Source organism: Triturus cristatus, chromosome 11 (genome assembly GCF_964204655.1).
Source record: "Triturus cristatus chromosome 11, aTriCri1.1, whole genome shotgun sequence".
NCBI classification, from domain to species: Eukaryota; Metazoa; Chordata; class Amphibia; order Caudata; family Salamandridae; genus Triturus; species Triturus cristatus.
In genome coordinates this window covers 783,389,071-783,396,781 of record NC_140594.1, presented here as the reverse complement: position 1 = coordinate 783,396,781, position 7,711 = coordinate 783,389,071, and positions in this window count along the sequence as shown.

Genomic DNA, 7,711 nt, shown 5'->3' with positions numbered 1-7,711 from the left:
CGCTTGGTAACACAGGAGTTGGAAGAGATAGAAGCCCGGATACTCCGGGCAGATAGCGAAGCGGCGGAGGGGGGACAAACAGGGGACCGACTTGTGGAGCTGAGGAGCCAGTATCACCATGCCTGGGACCGACTGAGGGCCATAGACTGGAAAACGCATCAAGCTGCTCAGCATGCAGAAGAAGGAAAGGCGAGTAAACTACTCGCGTGGTTGATTAGGCCGGAGGGCAGGGGGTCCCCCATAACCAATGTACGGATCTTACAGGCCAGATACTAACCTCTCCAGGTGATATCAATGGAGCCTTCCGGATGTACTATGAGGCCTTATACGATGACCCTGACCCATGTGAAGTTGCATCAATGCAGCGGTACCTGGAGACTCAAGGTTTAGTGCAGCTGGACCGTACCTATCAGACTCAACTGGCTGCTCCGCTGGGGGTAGGAGCTATCAAAGAATCGATAAGAGAGATGGCGAAGGGGAAAACACCCGGGCCGGATGGCCTGCCCGCGGAGTTCTATGCTACGTATATTGATATACTGGCTCCTCAATTGGAACGGGTTTATGCTCTGGCCCTGGAAGCTGGACTGTTACCTCCCTCGATTAGGAAAGCATTGGTGATTCCCCTCCCGAAAACAAATTCGGATCCGGCCCCACTATCCTATTTCCGACCACTTTCCATGTTGAATATGGATTTTAAGATCCTAAGTAAGGCCATAGCGTTAAGACTTCTTCCCCATATGCGGCAACTGGTCCACACGGACCAATGCGGCTTTATTCCAGCTCGCTCGACGTCAAGTAATTTTAGACGTCTTTATCATGTGATGTTCCACCCCTCCCTTGGCGATTTCCCGGATGCCGTTGTGATAGCCATCGACCTGGAAAAAGCTTTTGATTCCCTCCGGTGGGACTTTCTATTGGAGAAGTATGGCTCAATGATTAGAGCGGCAGACCCTGATGCAGAGGTCTAACCCGGGACCAGGGTTCAATTCCCCGCCTCGGCGGGTCTTGGGCTCAAAAATTCCACGGGCCTGATAATTCTCGCCTCGGTGCCTATCCCAATCATGGAGTGCAACTCTGGGCAATAGCTTGCTTAATCTCCACAACGGCCCCCACAACGCTAAGGATGCCTGGCCTCCACCTTGGGGGTGCCCAGGAGTGGACGCCTCACGGGGAAAGCCAGGATGGGTTCCACAGCGGTATTCGTACAAGCGCCTTGAGACCCTTGCGGGTGAGTAGTGCGCTATACAAGTATCAAATTAACATTTTATTTATTCGCAGTTATGATGGAGATGCAGCTGGGAGACGGCTGGTTGCAATGGATTAAGCTCCTCTACAAGAGCCCGAGTGCACGAGAACGGACGGGAGGCACCATCTCGTCCCCCTACCCCATCTATAGGGGGACTTGGCAGGGATGCCCGTTATCCCCATTGATCTTTGCACTCGCCATGGAACCTCTGGCCGCACGCTTACGGAGGGAGTGGGGATACCGATAGAGGGAGCGAATCATATCATTTCCTTATACGCGGACGATGTCCTGATTTATTTGAGGGACGGCTCTACGGGAGTCCGGATGATCATGGACTTGTTTGGAGAATTCGCAGCCTTTTCAGGCCTACGAGTGAATACACGAAATACCTTTGTCTTCCCGCTTAGGCCTAGCATGCCTCGACCTGTGACAGTGCCGAACACATTGGTATGGGCACCGGTTTCCATTAAATACCTCGGGATTCAGATATACCACACACAGATGGATATGTTCGAAGGGAATCTGGGGGCTTCTTTAAGAAGCCTCAGGTCCCAGGTCACATTTTGGCGCTCACTAAAGTTGCCCCTTATGGCCCGCATGGCACTTTCTAAAATGGTGATGCTCCCCTGGTTGTTATATCACTTTGTGAACCTTCCAGTGCTGATCCCCGGGGCTTGGTTTCAGACGTTGGATGAACTCCTGCGTTCTCTTATATGGGATGGTGGCCGGAACCGGGTATCGTTGCAAACATTGAGGCTGCCGTTGGCTTCCGGAGGACTCGGAGCCCCGGATTTCGAAGGGTATTATCTGGCGGCACAGCTGCAGTGGCTGACTCGCTGGTTGGGCGGTAGGGACAGTGACACTATATCGCTACCGATGGGGACGGCTCTGGCCAGATTATATCCTCGACTTTTGTATAGGCGGCAAAAGATACTACCTATGGGGGTACTGCTTTCCGTGGCGGTGAAATGCTGGGACCGCTGTGTGACACGTTCCCGAGCCAGAACACGGTATGCTCCAGGTATCCCCCTCACAGGTATCCCGCAGGCGGGAAGAGGACCACCGCTTACCCACTGACAATTGACTGGGTGGTATGAGGCGGGGATACACACCATTGGGTATTATTATAGGGATGGTGAGTGGCTCCCACTACAGGAATTCCTGGAATACCATGAGCTCCCGGCGGGACAGTTCCTGAATTACCATAGGCTGAGACGGGCCATAGTTGAGTTATGGGGACCCCCAACTACGGAACTGGATCCAAACTCGGCACTGGAAGCGGTGGCAACTTTGGGCTCGGCGGGCCACCTGATCAGATGGCTGTACTTGGCAATACAGGGTTTGACGCCAGAAGAATTGGGAGGCCTTAGGGGGAGATGGGCGGCTTCCATAGGCAGGCCTTTCACAGATCAAGAGTGGCAGAAAGTCATACGAAGCCCCAAGAAGGTATCTAGAAACACGGCATTTAAGGTGCTACAGTTTAATGTGCTCCACAGGACATACCTGACCCCGCATAGGCTGAATACCATTTATCAGCGGACAGACATCTCCTGCTCTAGATGTGCAGCCCTAGATGCAGATTTTGACCATATGATGTGGTCTTGCCCCCAGCTTGTTGTGTATTGGGGTGAGGTCCTGGCACAAGTCAATAGAGTGCTGGATGGGACTCTATTGGCTTGTACCCCAGAGGTCTGTTTACTGGGTCTCTATCCCAGACCAAAGGCTCGCAAGCTGGGGCACCGGTTTGTAGACTTAGAGCTTTTATTGGCAAAGAGGCAGATAGTGCATAGGTGGAAGGCTAAAATTACCCCGTCTATAATGCTCTGGGGAGCAGAGGTCACACGATGGGCAAGGGCGGAGGAGAAGGCCCTTATTACAGAAGACAGAATCACCAAGAGGCGCAAACCGCTTGCCGAGCGCTGGGGAGCTATTGTCCAGGCATGGGAGTCTAGGGATGATCCGGAGAGGAGTGATAGTGCGGAGCTGGAGACACTGGAGGACCGGACAGGGGTTGGGTGAAATAGTGGAGGCAAACTATTGGTTAGGCGGACCCTGGGCTTGAGACGGGGTGATATGGGTATTTCCTTGCCTCTCTCCCTCTTGTTGTTTTTTTTGTTTTTTTTTGCTTTTCTTTGCGTTTTCTTGATTTCTGTCCCCCTCTGCACTACCCCGCCTTTGTTGGGGGGGGATCCACACTGATAGTAATGCATGTCTCTAGAGGACCATGGGATAGGGGTAGGCCCCTGGCGGGATTCAGTTAATGTTAGTGGTTTGGTTACCCTATAAAGGGATTGAGCTCAGTGATGAATATTTGGAGCATATACGGAGGGTTTTGGCCTTATTGAAATTGTCATGTAAGGAATAGAGTTAAGGAGACATTTAGACCTTGTCAACCCCCTTGCAACTATGAATGGGGGAATTTCTGGCACAGATCCCTACATAAACCATATGAGGCAAAGGAATGATGGCTTTCTGAAACTGTACTCAAGGTAATGGGGATTTTCTTTGTTTCCTTCTCCTTCCTAATCTTGGTTTAATGCAAACTGTACTGTATCACGAAGATCCTTTCATTTTTTTTGTTATATGATAACTTGCGCAAATGCCAATAAAAATCATTTTAAAAAACATATCCACTACTCAAATTACTTCATATTTCACTATACTAATTTTCATCACTAATCCTTTATGGGTTCCAGAGTGGCATGCTACTCACCAGAAAAGCGCTTCAACATCTATCAGGGGTAACAGGTGCTATATGAATGCAAACCTTTCTTCCCCTTCTAGCCCTCCGCGATCCTTCTCACTCCAAATAACTGACTAGTATCCACCACTCAAATTACTTTCATATTTCACCATACTAATTCACCCCTAATACTTTATGGGTTTACGGAGATGCGAGCTACTCGCCAAAAAAAGCGCTTCAACACCCCATCAGGGGTAACAAGCGCTATATAAATACAAAACCTTTTTTCCTCTTCTATCCTTCCGCTATCCTTCCGAATCCAAATAACTGAGTAACCTATCCACCACTTAAATTACTTTCAAAAAGTCTTGTTGTACCAATCAAGAAAATTGAGAAATCCCAGGCCTCTATAGGGTACTGTAGAGTAATACAATTCCACAGGTGCGCCATTGTGCAATTAATTTCAACACTAATTCCTTTATGGGTCCCGGAGTAGCGTGCTACTCGCCAAAAAAGCGCTTCGACGCCTCGTCAGGGGTAGTAAGCGCTATATAAATGCAATCACAATACAATATCCCACAGGTTCCCTATTGAGCCGAATTGTTGTCTTTTGATAAAAGCTCTGGTCTTATCAGGGTTATAAGCTGGAACGCTGCAGGCTATGCAGTCAGGGATGAGTGTAGAGCTTGGTTTTCCTGTACGGAGAGTTTTGATACAGTGCTGCAGCAGGAGAATTGGAAAGTGACTGATATCAAGCACAACGGATATAGTTGTAATTCCATCGCAACTCAACCTTCTAGATCAGGGAGAACAAAAGGGGGTTTATCAATCTGGCTGAAGCTATTACTGAACTGTGAGGTCAACCTCGGTCCTGTACATAGCTGTGTGATGCACGCCCTAGTGGCCACAATTAGTAACGATTTTTCATTATGCTTATTTAACTTTTATAGTTATGAGTTTTCTTATTTTAATAATGCAGACTTTAAAAGATTGTTTGAATTAGCAGATATGTTTATCAAGCAACATGGGATGGGATTGAGATGTGCAAGTGTAATTGTTATAGAATATGGGCTTTATTTAGGGGGAACTGGCATAGGGAAGCGCCGCAAGTCTTCGTGCAACGCTGCCATATGCCAGCGTGAAAGGACAGGAATGCACCGTATTTATGGTAAATATATTTTTTTATGCTTTTATCTGTTCGTAATTTTATGTAATATGTGCTTTTAATTTGTCATTGATTGATTAATTGATTGAGGAGTGAACTGGAAGAAATGTGAAAGGATGTGTAAAAAAAACCCTTTCATTTGCAAGATTTATTTATTAGTTTTTAGGAAACGCATGTGGTACAAAAAGTCTTGTTGTACCAATAAAGAAAATGGAGAAGTCCCATGCTTATATAGGGTACTGTAAAATAATATAAATCCACAGGTGCGCCATTGTGCCATTAAATAGAGACATAGGCCAACTACAATCAATCAAGACATTTATATAGCGCACTACTCACCCGGAGGGTCTCAAACTACGAAGACTTTGTACAGTAAACCTAGCAACAGGGCTTGTAGAACAGGGGTGGAACAAAACCAAGGGTCACTGACCCTATAACTGGGAACTTGCTATGATAGGGAAGAAGAAGGGGCAAAGTGGGGGGAGGGAGGGTCTGGGGCTACAAAATGTGGAGAGGGACTCTCGGTTCTTAGCGATGGTGGTTGAGCTGGGTCTCTGGTGAGCAGTGTAGCCACAGGGACAACATACGTGAGCAAGGCGTGGCCAGTGGGGGTCTGGTAAGCAGTGCCGGTGGGGGCTAGAACAGAGGGCACACCTGCTCACGCAGTTATGGTCTCATAGGTCACTAAGAAGGAGTCCCAGACTGCCCCAAAAGCTTCAGATTTGTCATTCAGTTTATAGGTTGTGCATTCGTGGCTGGCTACCCTATGGAGTTCAATCCGCCACTCACTGGAGGTAGGAACGGTTGGCTGTCTCCAAGGTCAGAGGCTGCAGAGCTTTACCATGGCAAGGGAGATCGCTATCCACTGGTGCTCGTTAGACGTCAGGTTGGGAAAGTGTGCAATGTCATATAGGATAGCGAGCTTTGCGGTGAAGTGGAGCTGGAAGGGGCTGTGACTATGGAGTAGTGACCATACATCCGTTGAATATCTCTTGAGCATTGGACATGACCATAGGACATGAAACAGATAACAGTGGTCTGCAGGGCAATTCCAGTACCGGTCATGAAGCAGGAGCTTAGCTTAGTATAAAAAGTTTAGTCTGGATTCTCTATGCACTCTGTCATGTCCAGTCAGTAGGGTCACCAACTCCTCGAGTGAATAGTTCTTTCTAGGTTCAGTTGCCACGCCAGTCTGGTCGTATTACTCAAGGGCCCTGAGTTGGAAGATTTGATGAGCACACCATAGAGGCTGGAAACTATTCCCTGATAAAGTCTAAGGACGAGCAGGTATTGAACGATAAGGGAAACAGGGAGCTCCACCAGTGGTGGTCCAAGAACTGCCCATAGACAAATGATGAGCTGGCAGTAGCGTTGGTGATCTACTGGCCAAAGCCCAAATACCATTTGTAGCGCTGGCAATGTTTTTAGGAGACCACCGTCATACATTTGGTCCACTCGGTGTAGCCTCCTTGCATGGCAAGACTCTAGAAGAATGGTGCTCTCCTGATACAGGGAGCCAAATTGTTCGATAAATGTGCCTTGTGGTATAACAGTGGGTGCGCCCACTAAAATATGCACCCCCTCCATGCCACTGACTTTGCTGCCACAATAGGGTTGGAGGCCACTGTTTTATTGAAAAGAGGACAGATAGAGCAGCAGCGAAGGGCGGGGGCTGAGGAGGAGGAGGCGGTGTTACAGGCGAGCCCACAATAGGGCATCTCAGTCAGAGGGCACAGATGCGTTGCCAATTGAGAGAGGAAAGATGATAGGATTTCATGTGAGACAATCTCAATTAAAGAAACTTTTTAAGGTCTGACAAACTCAATGATACACACACTAAGGCTAGATCTAGGACTGACCTCTTTGGACTTATTGGCTAAATCCTATCCACTATGGTTCCTATTGACTTTAGTAAAGAACCAGGATACGGATACGTTCACTGTCAAATTTTTCATGGACGCACAGAATCATTTTTACGAATTTTTGCATCAAATTGTAAACTTTGCCTCTAACTGTAATTTAGGAATTGACATTCTCAATACAGATAAACAATTTTCATGGGCAAAGATAAAAGACCTTCTCAGTGAAATAGTTAAAGAAACCAGCCAATGGAATGATAGGAACTTTTGTCAACTTAAAAATTGATAACACACTCAACTGAAAGTCTAAGAGACGAAAGAGCTTTTCCCCAATTATCTCAAATCCCAGTACGTATTCGGACGAAAATTCTATTGACCCATATAGATATTAATCCAATTTGAGAAATATTGGGGCTTAGGCTGAGACTTTGCCAAAAACAATGATAATTTATTGTATAAGCAACTCTAGTGCTACATATAGCATAGCACATCTTTTTTTGGAGGAAAGTGCAGACATCTTTCATCCAGTTCTTAGAAGATATGTTTTAACTCGGAATGATGCACTAGCCAATTTATTCTCAATTACATTTTTGACATAGTGAGCTCAACATTACAGAAAGAGGCAATTGGAATTCTAGGAAGATGCATAGGACCATAATACTGATGCATTTTCGCAAGTCCCTTTGTAATCAAGACCCACTAGATTCGCCTTGGCCCTCTGAGAAGCGTGGGCTTGAACCAATTTACGAGCTTGAGTG